This window comes from Stomoxys calcitrans, chromosome 1, assembly GCF_963082655.1.
Source record: "Stomoxys calcitrans chromosome 1, idStoCalc2.1, whole genome shotgun sequence".
Lineage (NCBI taxonomy): Eukaryota > Metazoa > Arthropoda > Insecta > Diptera > Muscidae > Stomoxys > Stomoxys calcitrans.
The window spans coordinates 101,982,054-101,994,557 of NC_081552.1; positions in this window are offsets into that span (position 1 = coordinate 101,982,054).

Sequence of the window (12,504 nt, forward strand, 5' to 3'; positions counted from 1 at the left end):
TATCCTTAAAATTGCGAATTGCATTAAACTTTTGGCTTAAAAAAAAGATTTCATTGAATTTTGTATCACAGGACAAAAATTGTTAAATTATTTAAGTGAAAATATTAATTTTTAATATTTCATCATATTTATCCTGCATATCCTGATATTAAAAATACACACATTAAAAAAACACACACATTTTTTGAAAAAGCCCAGTTTTCGAACAGTTCAGAAAAAAGTTGGCTCACTAAACACTTTAGAAACGTACGTAACGAAACAATTTTTAAGTACTTAGTTTAAATTGTTTATACCCACCACCGAAGGGTGGGGGTATATTCATTTTGTCATTCCGTTTGCAACACATCGATCCTATAAAATATATATTGTCTTGATCTTCGTAAAAATTCAAGACGATCTAGCCATGTCCGTCCGTCTATCTGTCTGTTGAAATAACGCTACAGTCTTTAAATAGAGATATTGAGCTCAAAAGGCAGGTTAAGTTCGAAGATGGGCTATATCGGACTACATATTGATATAGCCCCCATCTGCCTATTTATGGTCTTAGGTCCATAAAAGCCACATTTATAATCTGATTTTGCTGAAATTTGGGACAGTGTGTTCGACATATGTTTTAAAGTTGGTTCAGATCGGTCCAGATTTGGTTATAGCTGTCATATAGCCACGATATATACCGATTTAAAGTCTTGGGCCCACAAATGGCGCATTTATTGTTAAATTTCGCTGAAATTCGGGACAGTGAGTTGCGTTAAGCCCTTAGGCATTCTTTTTTAATTTGGCCCAGATCGGTCCAGGTTTGGTTATAGCTGTCAAATAGACCGATCTCTCGATCGAGCCCATAAATGTCGAATTTTTTTTATCGTATTTCGCTGAAATTTAACACAGTGACTTATGTTAGGCTTTTCGAAATCCGTGTCCTATATGGTTCAGATCGGTCTTTATTTAGATGTAGCTATCAAAAATACCAATATTTTGTTCTACAAAATTGAACAGTGACATGTATTCATTCGACCACTCAATATCCGTGCCGAATTTTGGTCCAAACCGGACCATATTTCGATATAGCTGCTACAGGTGCATAAATTATACATTTTCACCGGATTCTGACGAAAAATGGTTTACATAGATATCCGAGTTAGGAGTATCCATAGTTCGGCCCGGCCGAATTTATGTTTTTTTCTTGTTTCTGTATAAATTCAAATGAATCTACCCTATATGGCCAAAATTGAAAGCAAACGACCCACATTTATTTTTTTGCTTTTACATATTCGTAATCTACCCGCTAATACCTAACAGAATTACACTCCGAACTATTTGACGAGTATCCTGGGCTTGTTGTCATGGGTGACTAATTATAATCTTTTTGAACCTGTCAAATCATTTAATATGAGGTCTTTGGTCCTTAGATGTGACCTACAAATTGTTCACAATTCTTTACCAACACACCTCCATCTACAGAACAATAGTACCTCTTTCATTGACTTTTTTCTTGTTAGCAACCCATCTTTAATAGCTCGTAAATTTCAGTTAGATTCCCTTTTTCTGCTCCCACCATAGCTTTATTGTAATTTCCATTGTTTTTTCTTATCGAAACCTAATGAATGAGTTCAAAGACTGCCATAGTATAAACAGTGACGAGCTTTATCATAGGTTCCAGAGCTTTGATACTTCCAATTTCTTTACAACTAAGCCTTGTTCCTACCCGTACAGTGTTTACAGACCCTAATGACAACATGTGGATGAACTCACCGGATATTATTGATGCGAGTCGTAAAAGAGATCAGTCTAATCGTGTTTTTCTTAGATATAGAACTGATACCAACTGGGAGGCCACCGTAGCGCAGAGGTTAGCATGTCCGCCTATGACGCTAAACGCCTGGTTTCGAATCCAGACTATCAGAAAAAACAAAAAATTTCAGCGGTGGTTTTCCCCTCCTTGCTGGTAACATTTGTGAGGTTCTATGCCATGTAAAACTTCTCTCCACAGAGGTGTCGCACTGCGGCACGCCGTTCGGACTCGGCTATAAAAAGCAGGCCCCTTATCATTGAACTTAAACTTGAATCGGACTGCACTAATTGATATGTGAGAAGTTTGCCCCTGTTCCTTAGTGGAATGTTCATGGGCAAAATTTGCACTTGCAATTTACCAACTGCGAAATCTGTAATTAGGAAGACAAGGTTTGAATATGGTAGGCGTATGTTTAATAATGTAGACAGTAGGCAGATGTGGAGTAGATTACAGCGAATGGGGTGTGTTGGAGGCATAAATTCTGAATCGGGTGGCATGGATTCTGAGTTTTTAGCGGCGGATTTTGCAAGTAATATGAGTCCTTATAATAATCGGGTCTTTGATTTTGATAACATTGCTGATCATGAGAATTGTGAATTAATGAATGATGAATTAATTCTTGCCATTAATTCAATCAAGTCAGATACATGCGGCTATGATGGTATACCCATTAGATTCATTAAATTAATTTTTCCCTTCATTTCTCAGATACTATTGGGTTGTCCAAAAAGTAATTTCGGATTTTTCATATAGTCGGCGTTGACAAATTTTTTCATCGGCTTGTGACTCTGTAATTGCGTTCTTTCTTCTGTCAGTTATCAGCTGTTACTTTTAGCTTGCTTTAGAAAAAAAGTGTAAAAAAAGTATATTTGATTAAAGTTCATTCTAAGTTGCATTTACTTTCTTTTAAAAAATCCGCAATTACTTTTTGGGCAACCCAATACTTTATGTAATGAATTGTATCTTCACAACATCAGTTTTTCCTACTGCGTGGAAACTTGGACGCATTGCACCGATTGGGAAGTGCAATTTTACCGGCTATTTCCAAAATTTTGGAAAACTCAATGAAAGTGCAGATTTTGGAACTAGTTCGCTTTCAGAAGATATTTTAGCACTACTATAGCCCTTCCTTCTATTATTGATTCGATTCGGAAGCGGATTAAAGAACGCGAAAGCTGAATCTTGGTGTCCTTAGATCTGACTAAGGCGTTTGATCGCGTAGATCATTTCTCTTAGGTAAATATTAAATTTACCTAAGAGATAAATTTAATATTTCCAAGTCCGCGTGCAAGTTGATCTATACGTATTTACTTGGGCGTTTCCAATATGTTGACATAAATGGGACGAGTTGGGCTGTTTATAATGTCACATCTGGTGTACCTCAGGGGTCAGTTTTGGGCCCCATATTATTTCTTGCATACAAGAATGATATCACAGTTTGAGAATGAGTTTTTGCAAACCTTTTGTTTTTGCAGATGACATATATTTATTATTAATATGATCATTAATATCTTGTATTAATGATCATCTTAGTAACAACAATTTAACAAATCAAAATAGACTGCTTATGTATCATTTCCATGTTGATAACCATAAGGTTGAGTTTGTAGAATCTTTTAAATGTCTTGGCTTGACACTTGATTCCGGGCTAAACTTTGGGTGTCATATAGTCCTTATTTCAAATAGAATTTGTCTTGTCTTGAGAAGGTTGTATGCTCTCAGATCGTATACTCCGAGGCGTGTTCGTCTGCGATTAGCACACTTACTTCTAATGTCACAGGTGAATTATGGCATAGCGGTTTATTGTGGAACTTGGTCTTATAACTTACAAAAGGTAAAAAGAGTGGTTAGAAGAATTGTTCGATATTGTTTCGGATTGACCGTGCGTGACCATGATCGTGTAAACGAACTTGCTCCAATGGTTTTAGGATGTCCATTTCATGATTATCTTAACCTGCGTTCAGTGCTACATTTTTATAAAATCATGAAATGCGGACAACCTGAGATTTTGGGTGGCGAATTTTCCTTTATAAACTCTCCACGCAATGTTCAGATAGATGTCCCATTGATTCGTTCTACGATTTATGATCACTCATTTTTGGTGAGAATCTATAGTTTTTGGAACACGTTACCAAACTACCTTAAGCTATTTTCTTTTTCCTATAATAGTTACAAGAATAAAATTTTAGCTTTTTTTGAAAATATGCTTGTATAGTTTGCAACTAATTTCTTATATATTTGTTGTAAGGCAGTAGGACCTATATTTATATTTATATTATTTCTTATTTTTGTTTCGTTACTACACTTCATATGGCTGGGGAGCCGTATAGTTTATACCTTTATTAATTTTATTTTATAGTTTTTTACTGCAATACATAAATAATTGGCCGATGTGGGTCTTCTTTGTATTGATATTAAATAAATAAAATAAAATTATAATAAAAAAATTAAATTTATGTAGAGATAAAAACCACCCTTCTAATTTTCTTGATATTTGTTTGTCAAGCCACGCCACTTTGTGTTTGTATGTGATAAAAGCTAGACATATATCTCACATATATCTCACTCATTCGCACTTCCGGAACACAGTATAATATTGGGCAATACACAAGTTATAACATTATATACAAATTTAATTCGTACAATTAAAAATATGTTCAGCGTATACTTTCATTGCCAATCACTTGCCGTGATACAAAAAACATCGAATTTCAAAAATAATTGAAGCAATTAACACTTTTGTTGAAACACAATACCTAATTTTTCTGTGTTTGCGATCTTATCGCATACGCATCCAAGGGAAATCGATCCTCAAAATCTTTAACTATATTAAATAGGGTCCGTATGGCCAAATATGAGGCACAGTTTCCGACATAGGGGACCGTTTTCAATTCGAAATCTTGAATTTCATTATCAGGGGCCAAACGGAAAACAATTCGGGGGTTCAAAAGAATTTGCCTATACATTTTCTCAATGTCGCCATTATAGACAAACTTAAAGTGTTCAGCGGAGAACTAAAACAATGAGGTTTGCTTGAAGCACGGGTCCAGTATACAAAATATCATTAAAGCTAATGCCAGTGGAAGTGGGACCGGATGCATTAAATACCACACGCAATTTGGTGGTAGTGCTGTCAGGTTTCAAGTCAGAATATTCTCGAAGGACTCTATCAAACTGATCCTTCAATTCGGGGTTTCTCATTAACCGGAACCCATTTCATTTGAATTGAGAAACAGCATTATTGCGGGACAAACCAAGCTGTAAGTCGCGGAGTAGTCACGCTTAAAGCCATTGAAACTGCATATCGGCCGTCTTTATTGCGGTTATGGCCCTTCAACTTCAGAGGCTGCCCGTTTTTTACAAACTTTTGCAACTGCAATGCTAATGTCCCAATATTCCACAGTTATTCTGGGAACGACTGTCCTGGACTTATTCTGTCACGGTGTGAGGTGTTCGGCTAGGGCATTAATCGAACCTGTCTCTCAAGCAAAGTATATTTCTAAAAAATTCCAATAGAAGTGTGCATCATGTTGCGGGACGAATATTTTCAGTCTCATTAAGAGCACAAAAAAATCGTCGTGCGCCTCCTACGTGGCGGCCTCAAAACCACGACTAATCTCCAGCCACTGTTATTAGCATGTTAAAGGGCTGGAGAGAGCTCCTGGACACACGCGGGCGGCAACCATCTGTGCGCTTTAATGGTTTGCCGTGCCCAGATTTTGATTGTTGTTGTTTTTGGTGGTTGGCTGCATTCCTACGCCTGATTCGGGGATGTGAATTTTGTTTTTTTTTTTGCCTTAGGGCTAAAAAAATCGTGGAAACCTAGAACGACATTTGGCCGGTTCCTCCATGCGCCTCAGGGTGCCCACGGAATGGCTTTCTGGGGTAACTTCAATTCCACTGCCTGGCGTGGGAGGAATCTGCGGATGCATGTTTTTGTTTCCTTGATGATTTAGTCTCCACAGGAGGAGAAATTATTAGGAAATACAAAATCGCATCTGGCCAATTCATCCACGCGGCTCAGGGTGCCCCGGGAATTTCTATTTCCTTCATTATTTAACTGTTTTTGTTGCGGTGGTGGGTGTGTAGGCATCGCGTAGCCAACCCTGATATTCGAAATACACTGGCCAAAATTGTTGTTGCCATAGTAGTACCAGATAAAGCAAAGCAAAAAAACCTGCGTTTTGTTAAAATATGAAATTGAGTAGAGATCTGGCGAAAGAGTTCGGCTGAGCCGAATCTTATATACCCTCCACCATGCATCAAATTTGTCGAGTTGTTTTCCCGGTATCTCTGTTGTGCTGTTTCAGGCTATAGACCGATACAAACCATATGTTGAAGGTCATGAGAGAAACCGTTGTACAAAATTTTAGCCAAATCGAATAATAATTGCGCTCTCTAGAGGCTTAAGAAGTCAAGATCCCAGATCGTGTTATTTGTCAGCTATATTAGGTTATGGACCGATTTGAACCATACTTCATACAGTTGTTGGAAGTCATAACAAAACATGTCATGCCAAATTTTAGCCAAATCGGATAGGAATTGCGCTCTCTATAGGCTCAAGAAGTAAAATAGGGAGATCGGTTTATATGGGAGCTGTATCAGGCTATAGACCGATTCGGACCGCATTTGACACGTACATTGGAGATTATGAGGGAAGCCGTTGTTCAAAATTTCAGCCAAATTGGATAATAATTACGCCTTCTAGAGGCTCAAGAAGTCAAGATCCCTGATCGGTATATATGACAGCTAATCAGGTTATGAACCCATTTAAACCATACTTTGCACAGTTGTTGGAAGTCACAACAAAACACGTCATGCTAAATTTCAGCCAAATCGGATAGTAATTGCGCTCTCTAGAGGATCGATAAGTCAAGACCTACAATAGATCGGTTTATATGACAGCTACATCAGGTTATGAACCGATTTCTACCATACTTAGCACAGTTGTTAGAACTCATACCGAAACACTTCATGCCAAATTTCAGCCAAATCGGATAAGAATTGTGCCCTCTAAAGGCTTAAGAGTTCAAGATCCAAGATCGGTTTATATGGCAGCTATATCAAAACATGAACCGATATAGCCCATTTACAATCCCAACCGACCGACAGTAATAAAAAGTATTTGTGCAAAATTTCAAGCGGCTAGCTTTACTCCTTCAAAATTTAGCGTGCTTTCGACAGACAGACGGACGGACGGACATGGCTAGTTAGACTTACAATGTCACGACGATCAATAATATATATATACTTTATGGGGTCTTTATGGTGGAGTGTATAAAAATGAGAGAGCTTTAGTCGAATTTGTGCGCGAAAAGTCGATTGTTTTGTTTCTAAATGTAATTACAATATTTTCAAATGTATAAATGTTTTTTTAATTTTTTGTAAAATTACTTGTTTGTTAAATTTATATAATTTATAATAAATAACAGAACATGTTTGATATTTTCATTTATGAACATGAGGATGTCAAAGTTTTGTTTCAAAATGTGATTTCGTGTTTTTAAACGTTTTGCAGAATACTGTTGGTTTTACTGTTAATGTTTTGAATACTTGGATGTTGTTATCTGTTAATATAAATAAGATCGAGGCGATGTTTTTTTTGGTAAAATAGCACACGGTACTTTATTACTTTATCTGTTTCGTTTTGTAGCAAAGCTATAAAAGTTGTTAGCAGTATTAAATGCCAAGGTGTTGTAATTGATAATGATTTGACATTTGAATCGCATTTCAATTCTATAATTTCAAATATAAACTTTATATTGAGAAAGTTGTATAATTTGAATTAAAATGTACCACAAAATATTAGGATTCATGTTGTGCACGCGATCATAATGCCTGTATTTTTGTATGGCCCTGAAGTTTTTTCTGACAATGTTGGTTATGTTTGAAGAAAGTAACGTTTGTTATTACATCGAGTTTTACGTTATACCCTGAAAAAATATCAGCATCGTGCCCTTCTTTCAAATACCATTTATATAAACCCCTTATTGTCATTGGTTTAGGGGAGTTTACACGATGAGGTGTCCCCCAAACACATGGCCCCAAAATAGGTTATCAAATTCGTTTTCTAATCTCAAATACCTTTCATTTGAGCCACATATTAGCATGGTCGAAAAATTGTTACCCTTTGGGGGGTTGTTTTGGGGAAGGGGTGATGCCCTAAATACATGGTCCTAAATTTGGATATCTAATTCGTATTCTACTCCCAATTCCCCAGAAAATTGGTCCCGAAAGTGGGTATCAATTCTTGCCTTACCCTCCAATACCTTTCATTTAAACTCCACATTGACATGGTTGGTAAATATGCCCAATTTAGAGGTGTTTTGGGGATTGGGGTGGTCCCCCAAACACCAAGCCCGGAAAATATATCAGCAACGTGCTCTATTCTCATATATCTATATATCATTTATTTGAACCCCATATTGCCATTGCCCTCAAAATTGGATATCAAATTCATTTCTTAATTTCATTTAAACTCCTTATTGCAAAAGTCAGCAAATATGTCCGGTTTAGGGTGTTGGCCCTAAAGCTATGAATATTTAGTTCCACTCTCTTTAAGACCCAAATTGTCTTGGTGAGCAAATACGTCCTATTTGGGGGTTGTTATGGTGGTGGGACGTCCGCTAGACAGTTGGCCCCTTATGTTGATATCAGATATGTGGTCTACTCCCACATACTTTTAATTTGAGCCCCATATTTCCATAGTCGACAAATATGACCGGCTTGGGGGGTGTTTTGTTTTGGGGCGGCCACTGTGACTTGTGCTTGAAAATATAGATCGGATTCGTATTCCACTTTAAAAACCCCTCTTATTTTAACCTAATATTGCAATAGTCCGAAAATACTTACTATTCGGGTGGTGTTGTGGGGGTGACGCGGTCCCGTAGACACTTTTCCGAATATTGATATCAAATTCGTACTTTACTCCCAAAGACCTTTCATTTGAGCCCCATATTGCTATGGTCGTAAATTTGTCCCCATTGGGGGATGTTTTTAGTGAGAGGCGGTCTCCCAAACACTTGGTCCCATATTTGGATATCAGATTCGTATTTTACATTCAAATACCTTGTATTTAAGCCCCATATTTCCATGGTCAGCACATAAGTCCTCCTTGGGGGTGTTTTGGGAAAGGGATGGACCTCCAGAAACGTGGTCCACATTTGGATATCAGATTTGTATTCTTCTCGCAAATACCTTTCATTTGAATCCCATATTGCCATGGTCGGTAAATATGTCCGATTTAGGGGTGTTTTGGGGCTTGGGGTGGTCCCCCTAGCACTTAGTCCGACAATTGGATATCAGATACGTTTTCTTATCCTAAATACCTTTCATTTGAGTCCCATATTGTCGTGATTGGTCTAAATATATGTTTGGTAGGTTTTAGGGTGGGGCAGCCCCCCTTGGTACTTCATCCGAAATTGGGATACCAAATTTATATTTTTAGGGTACAATATAAGAGCACGCAAAATTTCGCTTAAAACGCACCACCCATCTCCGAGATCTGGCGTTTCTGAAAATTAGGGTAAGGGGGAGGGTTCGCCCCCCTTCAGATATCAAAAAATGTAGTACCCTATTTTCACCACGGGGTCATTATGGACCATCTGTGAAAATTTCAAGAAAATCGGTTCTGCCGTTTCTGAGTTTATAAGGAACACACAAACATACAAATCTACAAACAAACACAAATTGATTTTTATATATAAGATTGGACTCTACCTGTAAATATTGGGTTGCCCAAAATGTAATTGCGGATTTTTTAAATGAAAGTAAATGCATTTTTAATAAAAATTAGAATGAACTTTAATCAAATATCCTTTTTTTACACTTTTTTTCTAAAGCAAGCTAAAAGTAACAGCTGATAACTGACAGAAGAAAGAATGCAATTACAGAGTCACAAGCTGTGAAAAAATTTGTCAACGCCGACTATATGAAAAATCCGCAATTAATTTTTGGGCAAACCAATAGCTTTCATTTTCTATTCATATTTTCCCAATCGGTAAATTTGTCCTGCTGGGGGGTTTTGGGTAGTGGGGAGGGCCCTCAGATTTGTAGTCTACTTTTAAATACCTTTTATTTGATACCCATATTACTCAAAAACCACCCAAAAATAGGTTTATTGAAAAATAAAATATAGGAATTTCGTTGCGGTTGTTTACTTTCCACCCATGACTGTGTTTAAGGTAATTTAAGTGCCAATCTTTGCCAAAGGAAAAGGTAGATATAAATACAAAAAGTTTCTATAGAAAAAAGAATTTTGGGGAAAAATTTTATTCGTTAAAATGCTGTAAACATTTTAGAGTAAGAATAAGAAATATATTTTTCGCGTGGTGCAAATGAAGGCGCAGCAATGCGGGCCGGGCTCAGCTAGCTATATATACAAACATTAATTTTTGTTTGTCGATTTGCTTGTTTGTGTGTTCCATATAGGCTCAAAACTTAATTTTTTGATATGTGAGATTTTTTGATATTTTCAAAACCCCCAGATCTCGGAGATGAGTAAGGCGATTTAAGCGAAATTTTGTTGGTATCAAAATCTGGGGTGGGCCGCCTAGGAGGGTCGCCAACCCCCACTAATCACTACAATGTGGGAATCAAATCAAAGGTATTTGAGAGTAGAAAACGAATCTAATACCCAATTGTGGGACTAAGTGTTTCGTGGGTCACCCCATTCCCAAAAAACCAAAGTTTTTGTACCATATTCGTATTCTACTCACCAATATCTTTCTTTTGATACAAATATTAACAAATTATATAGCCTATACCTCCTTCCTGACCATATTCGTAATCTACTACCGAATACCTTTCATTCGAGCCCCATATTGCCATTATCGTTCAATGAACCTATTTTGGGGTCGGGGTGGCCCCCCAATTACTTGAACCCAATTTTTAATATGGAATTCGTACTCTACTCTTGGAGACCTTTCATTTAAGTCCCATATTGTCCCGATCGGTCCACTTTTTTTTGGGTGGTATTATTGTGGTTAGGGGCAGGATCCCCCCTATTGCTCCTTCCGGACCACTCCCCACAATCTGTGAAAATTTCAAGGAAATCGGTTTAGCCGTTTTTGAGTCTGTACGGAACAAACAAATTTACAAACCCACAAACAAACACAAATTCAATTGTGTATATATTAGACTAGCTAAGCCCGGCCCGCTCTGCTGCGTCCCATAATGATATGTTGGAGAGGAGTACTCTAAATTTGGAATTTTCTGTCTAATTTTAGTCGAACATGTAATCCAATTTTCTTGTGGATTTTTCTACACTTAAATACCTGTTATTTAAACCTCACATTGCAATGGTCAGTAAGTGTCCTTCTTGGGATGTGGTGGACCCCCAGAGACTGTTGGGCAACACTTTTTTGTTCAAAAGTTTTACATGCTTTAATAGTGAGAACTATCACCACCGCACCAAGTATATAGACTGGCAAATTAGTTCTTTACTACAGAAATTCGTTTTCTATGGCAATTTTATTTGTTTTAAACAAGTAAAAAGGCGTTAGGTTCGGCCGGGCCGAACTTTGGATACCCACCACCTCGGGTATATATAAACCACCTTTCATCGGAATCCGGTGAAAAATGCATAACTTATGCCCCCATAGCAGCTTTATCGAAATTTGGTCCGATTTAGACCAAATTCGGATATTGAGTGGTCTAATAAGTTCAAGTCAGTGTTCAATTTTGTAGAACAAATTGTCGAAGGCTCTAACACGCACTGTCCCAAATTTCGGTGAAATCGGACAATAAATGAAAGGGCTGACAATTGGCCCAACACTACTCACTGTCCCAAATTTCGGAAATCGGACTATAAATTCGCCTTTTATGGGCCCAAAACTCTAAGTCGAGAGATCGGTCTATATGTATATATGTCTATATCTGAACCGATCTGAGCCAAATTAAAGATGGATGTCGTGTGGCCTAACGCATCTCACTGTCCCAAATTTCAGTAAAATCGGATTATAAATGTGCCTTATATGGAGCCAAGACTCTAAATCGAGAGATCGGTCTATATGGCAGCTATATCCAAATCTGAACCGATCTGGGCTAAATTAAAGAAGGATGTCGAAGGCCCTAACACAACTCATTGTCCCAAATTTTGGCAAAATCGGACAATAAATGCGCCTTTTATGGGCCAAAGACCTTAAATCGAGAGATCGGTCTACATGGCAGCTATATCCAAATCTAAACCGATCGGGGCCAAATTGAAGATGGATGTTGAGTGGCCTAATGCATCTCATTGTCCCAAATTTCAGCAAAATCGGATAATAAATGTGGCTTTTATGGGCCTAAGACCTTTAATCGGCGGATCGGTCTATATGGGGGCTATATCAAGATATAGTCCGATATAGCCCATCTTCGAACTTAAGCTGCTTATGGACAAAACAATTTGAAGATCTTGTGCAAAGTTTAATATCTCAAATTTTTAAAGACCGTTATTTCAACAGACAGGTGGACAGACGGACGGACATGGCTAGATCGTCATAGTTTTTTAGGCTGATCAAGAATATATATACTTTATAGGGTAGGAAACGGATATTTCGATGTGTTGCAAACGGAATGACAAAATGAATATGCCCCCATCCTTCGATGGTGGGTACAAAAAAGGTCTATGTTAATAGAGTTCGAATCTAATGTTTATATAAAGATTCAAGAATCCGTCCTGCCGTTCAGTAGGACATGTATATCTCGACAATAAAGGACACAACTAAATTGTC